The following is a 19,867-nucleotide window of genomic DNA, read 5'->3' as shown; positions in this document are numbered from 1 at the left end:
AAAAAACGCGCCCCATGGGCATAACTCTACATGTAAAAGCCAGCAGGCCAAACAATGACTGCATGTTCTTTAACAAAACCTTCCTTCTAGCCAAGAACATCTGAATTAAAGCCTTCAACCTGGCTAATTTATCAACAGGCTTTCTAAACGGACGGTATCAATGTGAATACCCAGAAAAACAAGATCCGTGGTCGGCAAACACGTCTTCCCCTCAGCCAATGGAACTCCAAACTCGTCCGCAACTTCCCTAAAGGATTGCAATAAATGCAAACACCCATCCGAATCTGGAGGCCCGACAAATAAAAAGTTTTCCAGGTAATGGATCACACCGTCACTACCCGACTTACTACACACTACCCAGTGTAAAAAAGTTGAAAACGCCTCAAAATATGAACAAGACAACGCAAATCCCATGGGGAGACATCTATCAAAAAAATAAAAACCATCCAACTGAAAACCTAACGAATTGAAAGCCTCTGGTGCTATAGGCAGCAACCGAAAAGCCAACTTTATATCTGCCTTGGCTAACAAAGCCCCAGGCCCAAAAGCTTTAATCTTAGCGATTGCCTCCTCAAAAGTCGCATACGAGACCGAGCATGACTCCTCAGCAATGTCATCATTTAATGAATCGCCCTTGGGATAGGATAAATGGTGAATAACCCTAAACTCGTTAGGCTCCTTTTTTGGCACTACTCCCAAAGGGGATATGCGAAAATTGACAAAAGGTGGGTCTTCAAAAGGACCCGCAATCCTACCTTGCTCAATTTCTTTGAAAAAATTTTCCCGTGCCACCTGTGGAAAATTCTCTACTGATTTCAAATTTTGTACCCCTACACAGCCAGACCCTGCAAAAGAAGGCAGCGGAAAACCCTGATCAAAACCCTCAGTGAGAAAAATTGCTTTCTCCCTGTTTGGGTATGTGTCCAGCCACTGACGCATTTTTTACAGCCTCACAGGCGTGCAGGCTTTTTGGAAAAATATCCTTCCGCCGCATTCTTCTTAAAACACTTAGCCGCAGGATGCGGTCCCGCAAAAAAGGAACACTTGTGCTTGTACTTACAAGATGCGTTCCACCTACATTGGCTTTCATTGAAAGCAAAGTAAAACCCTTTGCGGTAAACCATGTTAGAAGCGCTAACCTGCAATTGTTTCGGGGGTACCTGTCTCTGGGGGCAATTAAATTCAGCCAGAGGCCGACGTCGTTCATTCCCCATTTCAAGGACGGGTGTACCGACAACTTCTGTCTGAAGGATTTGTCGTAGTAATACCAGCCTAGCCCCGAAGCTCTTATAGGCTTCCAATATATGATCTAAGTGCTGAAACAACCCCCCGCACCTCTCAGGATGCCTTTCGGCCATCACCCCTGCAAATATGCAAAATGCTTGCAACCAGTTATGGAATGATCTGGGTACGCTTCTACGCCTGCCCCCCTCCTGTTTTTCCTCCCTCCTATCTGCTTTTGCTGCAAATTCCTTGTGCGACGGCAAAAGCGACAATAAATCAACAAAATCACCCCTCCAAATTTTTTCCTTGACCGACAGGGTCAGGTGGTAACCCAGAGGCGACATCTCGCAGGGCATGACGTCTTTTATGCACGCCTCTGGCACGCTACAACCAGCCTGTGCCAAAGGGGTCAAAGAGAAAAAATTACTGTTTGAAACTTGTTCTGCATTAAATTGAAAATGTTCTTTAGAGGGGACCTGAGAAGATACAGCAGGAGAAAAGACAGGATCACTATGAGATTGCTGAGGTGATAAATCTTTTGCAGCCACAGCAATACCAGGAGCCAAACAGTTAACTAAAGAAGATAGAGAATCAATCAACACAGACAAGCTTTTTAGTTGGGATGACTCACCAGCTGCTGGAGGTGAAACAGCTTTTTGTCCAGCCGCCTCCTCCAGCAGCACACTAGCAGCAGCTTCACCTTGTGTCCGGTGGGTAAGTGGTGATGCCTCCTGCAAGGGGTTAACAGGCACTGCAGCAACCTGTATAGGAGAAGGGGGGCACCCTCTTCCAGATCTAGGACCCGCTTGCAGAGTGTCAGCCTTATTTCTTCCTCTCCCTCCTGGAGACTGCGAGGCGGCTCTCATTTTCTTCTTAGGGCGGCGCATGCGCGCCCCCATCCTCCCGGCGTCTTGAACTCTGCCAGGCCGCTCTACTTCCTGCTCGCCATCCTCCGCATAACGCTGTCTTCTCTCCGGCGCCAGACTCCTCATTGCCCGGGGGTTCAGCCCTCCTGTCTCCATCCTCCTCACAGCATGTACTGGCTCTTGGGTGGGAGGGGGGTCCGCCACACCGCCGTCCATCCTGATCCCGGCTGCCTGTGAATCCTGCTGTCCTGCGCTGGTTAGCTGCAAGCTCAAACACCGCCGCAGCCATTCCTCTCCGCCCGCTCCTTCAGCCTTCTCAATGAGCTGCTTCAGTAAAGCCTCCATGTTGCCAGGTAAGAAATGGGATATGATGGGCAACTCCTGCAGTGAACTTTCCTTCTTGCTCTTCAGGTGCAAAAGAACGAACTCCAGACTGGCACTTGCTTATATCCCCTTGCACCTGTAATCCAGAACCTTCCAACCTTTCTCATTGGTTGATACTTGCCCCAGCACCAGAGGGGGAATTAACCCAGTAATAGCCCACCTGTAACAAACACAGCCACTAAACCTAATGCTATTCTATATTGCATTATACTAAGGGTGGCCACAATCCCATGCAATTGGGCACTAAATCACACCCCCTTTTTTATTCTATTTGTAATAAAAAAAGAAATAAAATTTTAAAAACCAAGCTTAGTTTATTTACTGAGTAAGCTGTACTTTTATTTCAAGTATAACACTTTTATATACACTGCATTTCACATTCCCAGTGTAACAAAATTACTTTCAATTTGTAAAACTACTCCACACTGAATTTTTTTTAATTTTTCCAAAATTTAGATTTTTTCCTGAAAAAAAAACGAAACATTTTTTTTCCATGGCTTTTAAAATTTCTGGAAATTTTACATCTCTAACCAAGAGATATAAAGCATTGAGGACACATTGCAAACATGTTATTGTTCAGGGTCGGCAAAGCAAACATTTATTTTAAAGGAAGGGTAATATGGGTAATATGTGATTTAAACACATAAATAGTCCTGCCACTCTTCACTAATGACAGTGCAATTTATGTAACAGAATCAGATTGCAAGTTTGATGGAAATTTCATGGACCTCATTTGGATAACCATGCAGACTGGCAGTTTAATTAATTAGAACATTTATTAATTATCAAATTAAAAGTTCCCTCTTAAAAGTAAATCTACTTTTAATAAACTGTATTTCTACCCAAAACATTTTCTTTTTTATTGAATGACACCTGATGTGGAGACATTTGGGCTAAAGTGCTCTTTGCTGGAGGATTTGGACTCAATTTGGCAAACAAAAAAAAGTTTTACCTTTTCATTTTTTCTAGTGTTCTAGGAGGATTAACATCTACTGAGAAAAGTTTACCTGTCTTTTACTAGCCATTTTTCTTTTTTTTTTTTCATGATTATTTTTACTTTTTTTAAAAAAAAAATTCTACACACTTATTAAGCTGGTTTCTTTATGCAGCTATCTCGTTTAGTGTATCCTCTGCAAAAGCTTAGCTGTCACGAAACAAGCCCTTCTGGACTGGACATTTGTAGGGCCAGCTTGGAATGTGACCTTCCACTGCCTACTGGGCTCTACTTGTGGTACTTATCAGACCTTTGTGTACTGTTTTAGTTAGCTGCAGAATGTTTTCCAGGTCCACAGCAAAGAAAAGGCCCAGGAGCAAGGTCCCCTGGTGTGACCTTGTCCCTGAAGACCTATCTCTGAGTAGGAAAGGGTTAAGACATTAAGGAACTGAGTGCTTTGTCACTTAACCTCGCTGGCGGTAATTCCGAGTGTAGCTCGTGGTTTATTTTCAGTACCAAAAGTGGTAACCCTGAACCACACTCGGGATTACCCTGCAGTGATTACTTACCTTGTCCCTGTAATCCCCCGATGTCCTCTTGCGCTGTCCTCTGGGCGATGCCAGCATTCGTCTTCCGGGTTCCCTTCCCTGAGAGCGTCACGATGCGGGGGGGTGGAACCCGGCGGGAATTAAAAAATAAATAAACAAAACACACACATACACATTGTAATACTTTGTAATTTGTCATTATTACATTACTGTGTGAAACCATGGCACCTCAGTTTTGTCTCTAGTGATTTTTCCAATGCCCTGCCTGAACTTTTAGTGTTCTTTCGGCCTGGAAACTTGAGAACGTCCATGGCGTCCAAAAAGCGTTCCTTTAGGTAAAAAGCGGTTTTAGACCAGCTAGAAAACAGCGATAGTGAATTGGAATTACTTGAATTACTTGAAGAGTTGATTCGTGGGAAATTTGTCATCAGACACTGAAAGTGACGAAAGCGACGATTCTGCGACTGAACTCAGTGATGTGTGAACTTGGTGCTATATTGACTGTGGTATGAATCAGGCAGCGCCCCCAAGATTCCCATTTACTGGTATGAAAGTAGACGTTGAACATGATAACTCCTTGGCATACTTAGACTTATTTATGACCGATGAGGTTATTGAAAAAATTATTACTGAGACAAACCGGTACAAAGAGCAACAATTAGCTACTCTGAATCGGAAGTTTTCAAGAAGCAGAAAGTGGGAACCAGTGACCAAAGAGGACATTTGGAAATTTCTGGGCCTAATAATACTTCAGGGAGTGGTGGGGAAACCCCTGCAGATGTGGTATCGGACAACTAATACATTACTTGCCCCTCCATTCTTTGGCACAGTCATGTCAAAATACATATTTCCCTGATCATGAAATATTTACACTTCGAAAACAATGTAGGATTTGATGAAACTACTCATCCTGCACCAAAACTAAAGAAAATTTGGGAAGTATCTCAAATGATTCTAAAGAATTGACCAATGGAGCTATGTGCCAGAAACAGATATCAGCATAGATGAAAGTCTAATGGCCTACAAGGGAAGGCTCAGCTGGGTACAATACATTGCATCAAAGAAGGCACGATTTGGCGTAAAATCCTACATGCTATGCGAATTTTCTACTGGCTACATTTGGAATTCAGTCATATACAGTGGAAAAGGAACAAAATTCAAACCAAAATACAGCAACTATGGAATGGCAACATCTTTCATTCCTTCACTCAATGTTAATTCAGGGCTATGCGTAACAACCGACAACTTTTATATGTCTCCTGAACTTTATAAGTTTCTTCTGCAAATCAAAACAGATGCCTATGAAACTGTTAGGGCTAACCGGCACGACATGCTGCCAACGTTTGGCAATAAGAAGCTGAAGACTGGAGAAATGGTTGCCTGGCAGAAAGGCAAAATGATGGCACTGCGATGGCATGACAAGAAAGATGTGTGCCAAATGAGTACAGTTGATAATACCTCCACTGTTATGGAACACACGAAAGGTGGGAAAGAAATTGTGAAGCCACAAGTAGTGATAGACTACAATAACACCATGGGAGGTGTGGACAGAGCTGACCAAGCAATGACATTCTACCCAGAAATGAGGAAACAGCAAAAGAAGTACTACAAGAAGATCAGCAGACATCTTCTTGAGCAATGCATGTGGAATTCCTACATTCTTTTAAAAAAAAAAGTGACAAGCCTGTGATATATTCTGACTTCATTTGGAAAGTTGCCGAACATATCTTTCTGAACCACCAGACACCATAAATGGCTGTGAATAGAGCTGGATGTCGTGCTGTTGGTGTTGTCAACCTGGAACATCTGACTGGTCGTCACTTCATGGACTACATCCCACCAACAGAGAAAAAGTCAGAACCTACAAGGATGTGCGTGGATTGTTGCTCGAAGCGAGGTCACAGTGGAAGAAAAATCCGAAAGGAAATAAGGTTCTATTGTCCCAATTGTGACGTCGGACTTTATGCAGTCCCATGTTTCAAAACTTTTCATACCCGGGATGCTTACTAAACCAATATGCAGTGTCTAGTATTACAGTGATAAGTATTATTGCACCCTTGTTTTGACAAATTTCAGTGTTTTTAGTTTGATTACATTATTGAATAAAATGTATTATTATATTATAATTTTATGTTTCAAACTTTATCATACCCGGGATGTCTATTAGACTCTTATTTGGACAGATTTAAGTGAGTTATTTCTACGAAATTATAGGTCCACAATATATAACAACAGATTTCTAGGCAAAACAATGTACCACTTTGACATTCACAAATACTGACATAATCAGACGGCCAGGGAGGTTAATGCCACATGTGCACACTGTGTGCTATTCTCATCATTCACCATGAAGTAGAACCTTCCCACCAATTCTTCTAGTTCTAAGAGACAGTTAGGTTCACCTCATTTAGTCCTTTCTGCCACCTATGGTGACCTGGTCACCTTGAGCCATTTGAACCTAAACATATGGAGAGCAGGCCTGCTGTAACAGGTTTCTCCAGTTTAATATCTGTTTCCAGTTCTGGGGGCCTGTAGTGCTGCCTGTTAAGAACCTAACACTGACAGCCTGGAACATTGCTCAGTAACAGCAACACAGACAGAAATAAAAATGTTTTTTATTTTAATAGATAATAATTTTAATAATTAATTTATTATAATAAATAGTCCTGCCACTCTTCACTAATGATAGTGCCATTTATGTATCACAATCAAATTGCAAGTATGATGGAAATTTCATGGACTGCATTTGGATAGCCATGCTCACTGGCAGTTTAATTAATTGTAACATTTATTAATTATAAAAAAAAAGGTTCCTTTTTAAAAGTAAATCTACTTTTAACAAACTGTATTTCTAACCAAAACGTTTTCTAGTTTATTGAGAGACACTGGATGTGGAGACATTTGTGCAAAATTGCCATCTGCAGAAGGATTTGGACGCAGGCAACTAAAAACAAAAAGTTTATGTTTTAATTTTTGCTTGTCCCAGAAGGATGAACATCTACTGAGAAAAATGTACAGTAACTGTCTTTTACTAGCCATTTTATTTATTTATTTATTGTTCATGTTTATTTTTACTTTATGTTATATTACTTTATTATTACTTTTATTATTTCAAGGATTCTCTACACACTTATTTAGCTGTTTTTTTATGCAGCTATCTAGATGGGTGTACTGTATCATCTGCAAAAGCTTATTTGGCAGTACCCAAGCCCACCTGGACTGGACTTTTGCAGGGGCAGTCTGAAATGCGACTTTCCACATCCTATTGGTCACTACTTGTGATACTTTCAGACCTTTGCGTACTGTTTTAGTTAGCTGTAGAATGTTTCCAGGTCCACAGCAAAGGACAGGTCAAGGAGCAAGGTCCCCTGGCATGACCTTGTCCCTGAAGACCTATTTTTGAGTAGGCTATGGGGTCTGAGCTTTAGAAGTCGTTTTTGTTTTATTACAACAGATGGGCACTATTAATTTTACCTATTTTCCATGAGTTTGCATGGAAAGGGTTAAGACACTGAGGGGTGCTGTGTCATTTGACACACTGTGTGCTATTCTCATCATTCCCTGTGAGGTAGCACCTTTCCACCAATGCTTCTATTAGCAAGAGACAGTCAGATCTACCTCAGTTAGTCCTTTCTGCTACCTATGGCGACCTAGTCACCTTGGGCCATTTGAACCTCTCCTGCTTCCAAAAACTGTTTCATGAATACCTAAAGTTTTTGAACTGATATTGAGGGCTATGGTGGTCCTGCCAAGTGGTGCAACATGGTAGACTCTAAACATATGGAGAGCAGTCCCGCTTTATCAGGTTCCTCCAGTTTAATATTAATTTCCAGTTCTGGGGGCCTGCAGTACTGCCTGCTAAGAACCTAACACTGACAGGCTGTAACATTGTTCAGTGGAACTCTAACAGCAACACAGACAGAAATAAAAATGTTTTTTTATTTTAATAGATATAATTCAATAATTAAATTTAATATGTCAGTCATTGTTACTGTATCAGGATTCCCAGCCATTGTGCTGGATGTGGGTCCGCCTGGGTTACCACTAACAACAACAGCACATTTAAGCATGTTCTCCAAGTATGAGCACTGAGACAATGACCAGTCCAGTATATTTGGGTTTTTATATTTACTGAGAACTTGGATGGGAGAAGGGATGAGTGGGATACTCCTTTGGCTCAACTATACACAATTTGCTGGGGACAACTGAAAAATGCTTGTTGGCGCTGACTTGATGCTGTCTTGATGCCAGTCAACGCCAGTTAACGCTGGCCTGCTGCCTGTTAACACTCAACTGACTTCTGATCACCTCCTTATGACTCAAAGTCCTTTTGAAGCTCCCTTTGGCACTCCTTGCTGAGGTAGCTACTTTATCACTGCTGTACAGCTGAACACTTGTACGCTTTAGGGCCCGCACCAGCACCCTCTTTCACACACTTATCTTTAGGGCTTAGACACTGGCACCCCCTTTTCTAAGCCTTCTCTACTGGTTAGCTGGCTCCCGGATCCCTCTGACCTTCTGGAGTGGTCCCCTATCCTAGGCAGACCCCGGGGCAGTTTACAGTACTCACGACACTGCTTTCCTGGAAACCTCTGCACAGCAGCTCCACTCGGTCCACAGCACACCGGATCTTTCCTCATGCTGACAGAAGGAGAGACAGCCGTCTCTCTCCTCCTGGGACACTGCTTCCAGCCAAAGACACTCTGTCATGTGCCCCCCTCAGACTTATACCCCATCCCAGGAGGCATTGCGGCAGATTCTGCCCTCTGGGATAGATACAAGCCCTGGTGTGCTATTGGCCAGGTTTTCTCCACTGTCCAATAAGAGCCCTCATTGGACATAGTGGGGAGACTCCCCAAGCTCAACAGGCACACCTGGAAACACATGATAGCCTAGCTGAACTATCAAGCCCCCCTGATAAGCAGACAGGGCCTCCCTTATAGTTTTCCTAGCACCTACCTAAGAGGGTGCTACATTACCATGGGTCTAAACCTGTGGATAGCATTGACAAAGTGCAACAGGAAGAGAATCCAGTGCAAAAAATGTCAGAATCACCAGGCATTTTTGCATCTTGCACACTAAAATAGGAAAAGACTGCAATTAAGACAAATGGAACTACTTAAAATAAATAAATAAATAAAATTAATTGTACTGTGAGAATGTGTGGGCAGTCATTGGCATGCTCTCCTTTTGAAAATTCCTGTTGTCTGGAGTAAATGAGGTTTCATTGGATGCTACACCTTTTTAGTGACTAATGCCAAAGTATGCAGATTAGAATATTTGACTTTGCTTTGACCTCATTTGCTGCATTTTTGTTCCAGACCTGTAATTTAGAAGGTATGGCAGCCAGAGACAGCAAAGATATTTGCATTTTGAAAAGAGCAGTAATGATAGCCTGCATACTTCTTTCAGTACAGGTTTTCTTTATAAAGAAGATTCATGAGCTTTAAGAAAAAAAAGATATAGGAAAAAAAAAGAAAAGGAAAATTAGGAAATAAACAATGTATTCTTATACTTCTTTAGAAACATAAATGATGAAAAGGAGGAAGGCTAAATCAGTCATAATAAAAACAGGTGAAAAGTTTAATTTTGACATTGGTGTAACTTACTTTTACAAACCCTAATTAAAACAGCATACAGACACCCGGTGATCACATTTCTTTTCTGGAAAGAAAGCACAAGCAAAGATCCATTTATAAACTATATTACCAAAAGTATTGATGCTTGCCTTTACATGCACATTATCTTTAATGGCATCCCAGTCTTAGTCCATGGAGTTCAATATTGAGTTAGCCCACCCTTTGCAGCTATAACAGCATAAACTCTTCTGGAAAGGCTGTCCAGAAGGTTTAGGAGTGTGTCAATTGGAAAGTTTTACCATTCTTCCAGAAGCACATTTGTGAGGTCAGGCACTGATGGCGGAGAGAAGGCCAGGCTCACAGTCTCCACTCTAATTCATCCCAAAAATGTTGTATTGGGTTGAGGTCAGGACTAGGGATGATCGAACGGTTCGGGTCGACCATTGGTTCGACCCGAACATTGACTGTTCGAAATTCGGCCGCAAAAAGTTCGGAATTCGGCAACCAGAACCGACCAAAATGCAATGGGACAGGAACTGGGCTTTAAAAGCCCGTGATTGGACCAGAAACATCAGTAAAAGCCAATTGAGGGGGCAGGAGGATGGTAGGAATGTGATTGGAGTGACTAGGGGGTCCAGAGGCCAATCAGTAGTGAATACGCCCCCCAGTATATAACATAGCCCCGCCAAATCTCTAGCACTGTAATACAGGGGCTGTGGAAGAGAGTGGAAGCAGTTCTGTTACTCCTGCTGCAAAGGTGTCATTTAGCAATTATTAGTGTGAGGAAAGGGATATCTAGTGTAGTTAGGGTACTATATACCACTATAGTTAGATTCAATAATCTAGTTTCTGTAGGGAAAGTGTTAAGTGTCAGGGTGACCGTAGTGTAGTGTAGGGTGAACTGACTCTGACTGCTATGCCAGGGTAACCAAACTCTTCCATGTCAGGGTGACCGCCATAAGAAAAAGATAATTTTTCTTAGGATTTTTAGTAGAGCAGGGATGTGACTCCGCTCCTGTCACACCTAGGCGTTTTTGTTGCAGGCGTTTATTGGGCTTTTTTGTGGACGTCTTTGAAGGCAGGCATGACATCTGAACTTCTGTGTAGGGGTATATATGCACACACACATATATGTATACATATATACACATACACACATATAGGTGTGAAAGTAGCGGAACCCCATCCATGCGCTAATTCATTTATTTGCCGGGATGTGGCTCCGCTCCTATCACACCTATATGTGTGTATGTGTATATATACATATATTTGTGTGTGTGTATATACCCCTATACAGAAGTTCAGATGTTATGCCTGCCTCCAAAGACGCCCAAAAAATGCCCAATAAATGCCTGCAACAAAAACGCCCAGGTGTGTTGTTGCAGGCGTTTTTTGGGCATTTCTTGGGCGTCTTTGGAGGCAGGCCTAACATCTGAACTTCTGTATAGGGGTATATATACACACACACATATATGTATATATATATACACATACACACATATAGGTGTGATAGGAGCGGAGACACATCCCTGTGCTAATAAAAATTCTAAGAAAAATTATCTTTTTTTTCTGGTTCTGGACATGCTACAGAGCTGAAACTTCACAGGTACACTTTTTAGACCCCCCCCCCCCCCCGACACTAAATCCAAAGAAATCTCTTTTTTTTTTTTCAATAATTTTTTCAATAATTGGCTCTCTATCAAAAACAACAATTTTTAAGAACTTTTTTTTTGTGTGATTAATAGTCCCTGTGGCATGACCCAGAACCCTAGGCACTTTTTAGGGGCATTTATTGGGTTTTAGGGCTTCAAAATGGTGTTTTTTGATTACCGAAGTTCGGGTCCCATTGATTTCAATGGTGTTCTGGAATCCGGACCCCGAACTTTCGGGTGTTCTGGTCGAACCGAACTTTTCAAAAGTTCAATCATCCCTAATCAGGACTCTGTGCAGACCAGTCAAGTTCCTCCACCCAAAACTCGCTCATCCATGTCTTTATCTTTATGGACCTTGCTTTGTGCACTGGTGCGCAGTCATGTTGGAACAGGAAAGGACAATACCCAAAATTTTCCCACAAAGTTTGGAGCATGAAATTGTCCAAAATGTCTTGGTATGCTGGCCCCTTAAGAGTTTCCTTCACTGGAACTAAGGGGCCAAGCCCATTCTCTGAAAAACTTCCCCCACACCATAATCCCCCCTCCACCAAATGATTTGGACCAGTGCACAAAGCAAGGTCCATAAAGACATGGATGAGCAAGTTTGGCACTGATGTGATCAAGAAGGCCTGGCTCACAGTCTCTGCTCTAATTTAACCCAAAGGTGTTCTATTGGGTTGAGGTCAGGATGATGTGCAGGACACTGTGCAGTGTTCCTGCACCCCAAACTCTTTTGTCCATGTCTTTATGGACCTTGCTTTGTGCACTGGTCGAAATTTAGTAGAGGGGATATTATGGTGTGTGGTTGTTTTTTTAGGGGTTGGGCTTGACCCCTTAGTTCCAGTGAAGGAAACTCTTAAGGCGTCAGCATACCAAGACATTTTGGACAATTTCATGCTCCCAGCTTTGTGGGAACAGTTTGGGGATGTCCCCATTCTGTTCCAATATGACTGCGCACTAGTGCACAAACAAGGTCCATAAAGACATAGATGAGCGAGTTAGGAGTGGAGGAACTTGACTGGCCTGCACAGAGTCCTGACCTCAACCGAATAAAACACCTTTGGGATGAATAAGTGCGGACACTGCGAGCAAGGCCTTCTTGTCCACATCAGTGCCGACCCCACAAATGTGCTTCTGGAAGAGTGGTCAAACATTCCCATAGACACACTCCTAAAATTTGTGGACAGCCTTCCCAGAAGAGTTGAAGCTGTTATAGCTGCAAAGGGTGGGTCAACTCAATATTGAACCCTATGGACTAAAACTGGGATGCCATTGAGGTTCATGTGCGTGTAAAGGCAGGTGTCCCAATACTTTTGGTGATATAGTGTATGCATATATTACAGTTCTTTAGGCCCTTCATTAAGACTATTGATTCTTGTACTTTTTACACTTGTGCAAGGTGGAATGTTTTAAGATATGTAGCTCTTGGTTTCTTAAAGAAAAATTTGTGGCAAGTAAGCCCATTAAGTGAGCTACTAATGCTATCTAATAAACACCACACTTGTGTTATAGTATAAAGTTTACTCAATCTTAGTTATAGTGTTGATAAACCCACAGCAGTAAAATCAGTCTGTATATGCAGTAAAGCATGCTTGTTGCACTCACTGTGAATCCTAAGGGGTTAATACTCTGCATTGTCTGTTTCTATATCATATCCTGTCTACTTTGATCCTCTTCTTCTTCCACTGTCCCCTATCCATCTCCAGATCAGACAGAGCCTTTGGAGTCACTCTGCACATCCTCAGTTTGGTGTGAATAGCTAGTTTTTTTTTTGGGAGGGTGCATGTGATCGGCACAGGGCAGCACCGTCCAGACAGAGGGCCTGAAAACTCCTGCTACAAACTTAACCAGACACTGGTAGAAGTCAACGGACTGCTATATACTGCTGATGAGAAAGTATTTAGCAGTTTATATTTACTAAAATAGTTGCATTTCCATGTTATGTGTACTGTGAGAGACCAGATATAGTGAATGCAGGGTCCTGCGTTTATTAACACTTTAAATTCTACAAACTGTAGATGGGCAGAGGATGGCAATAGGAGTTCACTTACTGAAAGCTGGTGCAGTGTAACTTTCTCTCGCTGATTCTTATATCAACTATCAAGTTCAGAATTCTTATTGGAGGCCGTGTAAAGCTTTTTGGTTCTAATATTTCTTTTTACATTAGGCTCGATGTGTGTAATAGGCAACAAGAAGGGTGCCCTAACTTTATCAGTAGGTTCACAAGCGACATTTCATTATATTTTATTCACACAGCGCTTTTGGTATGTGGCTGTTTTTGAACCTGCTGTGCTAAAAAAAGTGCTGCATGCAGTACAATTATCAGCACACACCAGTGTTGCCAACCTAACAGATTGAAATCTACTGACACAAAAACCAACATTTATTGGCACAGCCAATTTTTTTTTTTTTACAGCCAATTTTTTAATGGCATTTCCAAAAGTTACAAAATTACAGTTTTAAGTGCAAATTTCAGTATTTAGGCTACACACATGTACACTATGCAATTAGCAATGTGATTTAAGGTAGATATTAAGGCAACATATTTATTACCATATTTTCCGGAGTGTAAGACGACTGGGCGTATAAGACGACCCCCCTATTACATGATCTACCTGTAATACTTATACTTAGGTTACCTTGGAGATATTATACTCGGCGTATGAGACGACCTCCCATTTTTGGGGGATTTTTTTGCATGCCAGGTGGTCCCTTCAGTCCACTCGAGTCCAAACACTGATAGTCCTCTCCTCTTGCCTTCCTCCTGTCCCACAGACCCACACACGAGCCTCCGGCCAGTCCGTTTGGCTCCCTTGCACCATGACATCACAAGCCAAGGTCAGGTACTGCCTACACTGTAGTAGGCACTTGGGTGGTCTTGGCTGGCTCCAGGCCGGAACTGCACATGCGTAATTCTGAGCTGAGCATCACAGCCATATTTATTTTAATGGCAACCTTTTCCTGTTACTGGCATTTACTGGCAGGAGAAAAGAGTTAGTTTTTTTACTGGCTGCCAGTAAAAATACTGCCGGTTGGCAAAACTGGCACACAGTGCTGTAACGCAGTGGTGTGAACTGACACTATAAAAAACAAGGTGATTTGCCTTGTCTTTGCATTGAGACTGCGCTGGGAAACACAAATGGTGTGAATGAACCCTCAAGGATTATTTTTAGTTTTAACAGTATTTTTACCTTTTTTCAAAGAATGAAGGGACATGTAAAGTCTTGCCCTGAGTTTAGCTTTAAATAGTCTATGGCTCCACATCAAAGAAGCAGCTGAGTTTAGGCTGAGAGTTCAAATAAGTTAATTAGTTCAAAAAGTTTATTGTTTCTTGGAGGCCCTCTTCAACTGATTAGAGATATTTTGCCAATTAAAAAACATCAAACCAATATATGAACATAGAAAAATGTGCAGACCTTTTACATTTCTTCTCATTACGGAGCTTGATGATACAGTGTACAGTACATCCAAGTAGCTGAAGGAAGGCCAAAGCTAATTTACTGAATTGCTTCACAAGAAAGAAATGCTTGGTGAAAAGAATTGTGAAATATTTATGAATTGAGTATAACCTTTTTGGCATTTTAGTAACAGCTTCTCTCCTCCAAAATGTATTTTCATTTACATATGCAAACAATTGTTGGAGTGAAAATACTATAATATTGGCGATATTACAACTGTCAGCACTGTTTTTTATTAGTATACCCAAAAAGAAGAAAACATACAGCTAAAGGGCTATACTATGCCATAACTGTTATCCATTAGCTTTTATAACATTCTATACCCAAAATACAAGTTAAAGCTGAATTCCATGTATAGCTTTTATTGCATAGTTATATTGTAAGTGTGGAAGCTGGAAATGTCATTTGTCAAGTGGTTGCCCTGCTGCAAAGTATCCACAGTTAGTTTGTGATGTTACATACCAAACACCACCTCCTCACCTTCAATCAGAAAACACCTTGCATTATTGGGAAGATTCAAGGTATTCTGGCACCTTTTCCAAGTGGGGACCCTCTATGGATACTATGCAACAGGCAAGAGACCCAGAAGACAGGAGTGATCACTGTAGTATACCAACTACTACAGTGATTTCCAGCTTCCACAATTATGTAATATGCATACTCCAAGCTGAACCAATGTAAGAATGCAATAAAATCTATACTTGGAATACATCTTTTATTCAGTCTTTCAGCATAAAATACAGGAAGTTCTTCCATCGTGCTGTCTCCTCTTCCACGAGATATCCTTTAAAACTATGTCAGACCTGCAAAATTCAGTCAGTTCTTCCCCAAAGGTTGGTCAGTTATGGCTTGTTCTCCCTAAATGTTCTTCACCAAACCTCTTTTAAAGCAGAGTTCCACCCTATTTTTACATTAAAACATCTTGAAAAAGAATTGGATAATTATTTTTTTTTGTTTCACTTACCTTATTTTTAATGAAAATTAACTTACCTTCCTTCCACTTCCTCCTTATGTGGCCGCGGTCCCCGCCGTCACTTCCTCCTTTGCTTTGACTCCTGGGAGATGAGAGTCATTAATCTCAGGAGTCAATGCGCCTGCACCGGTGTCCCTTGTCACTTCCGGTGCAGGCGCGTCATTTCCTGCTAAATTAATGAGAACAGCTTCTGGGCATGCGCAGAAGCAGCTGTGGGATGACGCGCCTGCCCCGGAAGTGACGAGGCATGGCATTCTGGGACTCCAAAATCCAGGAAGAGGACACGAAGAGGGACACTGCGGCTTCAGCTGCCCACACCACAGATGGCAGCGCTGGACAAGAAATTTTCAAGGTAAGTAATTCTTCTTACAGGTACACTAAACAGGGGACAGTTCAGAGGCTATCGTTGCTTAAATGCGCTAGCCCTGACTGTCCTAGGGTTATTTTTATCTAAAAAATAAAATTTGGCTGGAACTCCGCTTTAAGTGTTGCTTTTCCCTTTTAAGCTTCACCTCTCCTTTTCACATATTCCTCTTCAGAACTGTTTAGCTTGCCAGTTACCCTTCTAATTTTTGATTGTCATCCCTGCCTCTAATTCACCCTTCTTCTCCATACTTATTACCCCTACTTCTCTTTCTACACCATCTTTCTTTGCCTACTTGTTATTTCTGTTTCTCTTTTCTCTGTCTCAGTCAACCATTCTTTAATTTCTGCTTCTTCACTTTCCTTTTCAGCCATCCTTCTCCTACCTAAATATATTCCCTTCTTTTTATACCTTCTTCTCCCTACTTTGAGGGCCGGTTCACATTCCTGCGAGTGCGCCGATCGCATGTAATTTGGAGCGCACTACTCCTTCATTACAAGCACCAAACACGCACATGACCCTTTTTTCCAGCCGCATCAGGATCGGATCGCACAGTGGTTCACACTTGTGCGATCCGATCCTGCGCGAACTGTCAGATCGCACTGTGATGTGCGATCAAACTGGGGGTGTCGTTAACATTTCATTGACACCCCCTGCGTATCGCATATGGCAGTGTGAACTGCCAGGGGTGCGTTTGCGATGCGGGAACAGGCTGCAAATTCGCAGCCTTCCCGCATCGCACAAGTGTGAACCGGGACTCATTCTTGCTTCTTATCCTTCCTTCTAAACTCTTCTATCAGGCCGCTCCCTAGATGTCAACTCTGTTTTTCTTCCATTCTTAGCCAGGGGTGGGGGGGAGGGATGGCAAGAGGAGAAAGGTTTTTGAGAAGGAGGGTTTAAAAACAGGGATGAAAAATACAATGAGAAATAGGGATGAGAAGCAGACATGACAAGAGGAACCACATTTCTATGGTAATCAAGCAAAGCCTTACATTCAATATCTTCCTACACTGAGGTCTCACAGCCCTGCTGACAAACAGAAGTACCTTTTGATCATAATAGGCAATTAAGTGGAGCTCACAGTTACTTTATCACCAAAAACGTATTAATAAATGAATAAATTAAGTTATGAAAAAACTTAAAGATAAAGATGAAGGTTATAACACCTTTTTATGGATTCTGCATGATGTAGAACATTATAATTAGCAGTGGTAAAGTGGTATAATTCAGTGGGCAGGAGTTTTGGCTTAGAAAGAAAATGCTAATGGAACATTACATGGTGGTATAGTGTAGTCAAACAGTTTTAACATACCATCAGGAATCTTGTCTATTTTAGCCTACATATTTTTCTAAGAAGGTAGTATTATCTTTTTTTTGGGTTTGCCGATGGACAATACTGATTGTCACATTCTGTTTGATAATATTTTAACACTCTCTTTGATCACTAGCTGATCACAGGTATGTTAAAACTGACCATAGAAAACTACTATCATTTAATAGAGACAAAGTATAGGTAATAGTGATGCAGAAAAATCTCCCAGTATATCATATTTATTTTTGTCATAAGGACTAGCTGTATGAATAGTTAAACCAGTCTAAAAAGTGATTGCGTTATTCATAATAACCATATTCTTTCATGGTCCAACCTATGCTAGCAAGTGACAATATAAAGCAGACTGATTGGCATGGGCAAGAAGAATATTCCTCTGATGAATAGTTTTATTACTCATAATTGATTGGATTGTTTCCAATTTTAACAAAGCAAAATTATATCTAGAGAAACATATTTTTGCTTCCTACAATATATGGGGAAGAATGTTCTAAACACGAATGGATGAGTGCTTCACAGAAACATCCACTTGCTAAATAAACGCAATAACAAAGGACAAGACACTAAGGGATGAGTTATTTGAATGGACTTAAAGGGTGCAGTGGTCAAAGAGTTATGTTTTTAGTCTGCAAAGAAAGCCTTTTTAGTTATCTATAAGAGAAATATTTGTACTTCACCCTAGGGATGGTACTTGGTAGTTCCAGCATTTTCAAAAAGGGCAACTTTTGCATTATACATTGTTTGACTTTTACATTTTGGAAATGCACCACTATCATCAAATAAACTGTAAACTGAAGAATACAATGTCACCTAGAAAGATAGGCCAAAAACAATCTTGTGATGTAACGTTGTATAAAAATAATTAAATACAGTTTTAAAGAGAAATGCATTGTGCTAAAATTAGGTAATCATAAGTTATAGTTTAGAATATCAGCTTTAAGGTCTGCATGATGATGAAAACATACTTAAAGTAGTGTAAGTGAAGTCCCAACCTTTTTTGTTTAGTTTTGGATTGAGTTAGATCCATTTTCAGGTTTTTAACACTGTCAGTGTCCCAGTTGGGGAAATTAATCCTCTCTATTTGTCCTAATTACCAATATCACTGGATCTAAAAGTTTATTTATTTTATTACAGGTACTTATATAGCACAATCAATTTACACAGCGCTTACATGTATATTGTACATTAACATCATTCTCTGCCCTCAATGAGCTTGCAATCTAAGGTCCCTAATTCAAATTCATTCAAAACACATACACTACATGGGTCAATTTAGACAGGAGCCAATTAACCACTTTACCAAGGAGGATTTTGCTGTCTTACGTCCAGGCCAATTTTTGCGATTCGGCACTGTGCGACTTTAACTGACAATTGCACGGTCGTGCGAAGCCGTACCCAAACAAAATTTACGTCCTTTTTTTTCCACAAACAGAGGTTTCTTTTGGTGGTATTTGATCAACTGTGCTATTTTTACTTTTTGCGCTATAAACAAAAAAAGAGCGTTTATTTTGAAAAAATAACAATATTTTTAACATTTTTTTAATGAAATTCCCCCCCAAAAAAATGTAAAAATCAAAATTTTTTATCATTTTTGGCCAATTTGTTTTCTGCTACATATGTTTGGTAAAAAAAAATCACAATAAGCATATTTTGATTGGTTTGCGCAAAATTTATTGCGTTTACTAACAAAGGGAAAGATTTCTGTCATTTTTGGGGTTTTTTTTTTAACGAGTAATGGCGACGATCTGCGATTTTTTTTTGCGGGACTGCGACATTGCGGCGGACAGATCGGACCCTTGACTGACATTTTTGACACTTTTGGGGATACCAATGACAATACTACAGTAATCAGTGCTATAAATATGCACTGTTACTGTAAAAATGACACTGACAGCGAAGGGGTTAATTTTATTGGAGAGGGAGGGGTTAATGTATGCCTGGTGCTTACTGACGTGTGGGGGGAGGTGACTGAGTGACACAGGGACAGATCGCAGGTTCAGCTAAGCTGAACCCTGCAATCTGACCCTGTCTGTCACTTAGGAGATCCGCCCGCTTTGTTTACACAAGCGGGCAGATCTCCAGACTCGTTTTTCCGACGATTGGGGAAGAGCGGCGCTGATCACCGCCGCTCCTCCCCTGGCCCGACTCCCGCTGTGACTGAATACAGCGGGAGCCCACAAGAGGAGGAGTCCAGCGACGTAGGTCTATGTCGCTGGACGGGAACGAGCCACTTTGCCGCAGTACGGTCAATGTGACTGGTCGGCAAGTGGTTAACCATCGTGTCTTTGGAGTGCGGGAGAAAACCTACGCAGGCACAAGGAGAATACTTAAGGCAGGTAGTGCCATGGTTGGGATTTGAACCAATGACCCTAGTACTCCTAGGCGGAATTGCTAACCAATTAGCCACCGTGCTGCCTAAAAGTTAAGGAAAACCCACAGTTTTGAGTTACACCACAAGAGGAACAGAGGGAGAAACTTGCCATATAGATACAGGGGAAGTGTTTGTGTAAACATTTAGGAATGGTATAGTTTCAAAAGTGAATTTCCTGTATGCA

Source organism: Pelophylax lessonae, assembly GCF_965119305.1.
Source record: "Pelophylax lessonae genome assembly, chromosome: 3".
NCBI classification, from domain to species: Eukaryota; Metazoa; Chordata; class Amphibia; order Anura; family Ranidae; genus Pelophylax; species Pelophylax lessonae.
Note: the sequence above shows the minus strand (reverse complement) of the source record.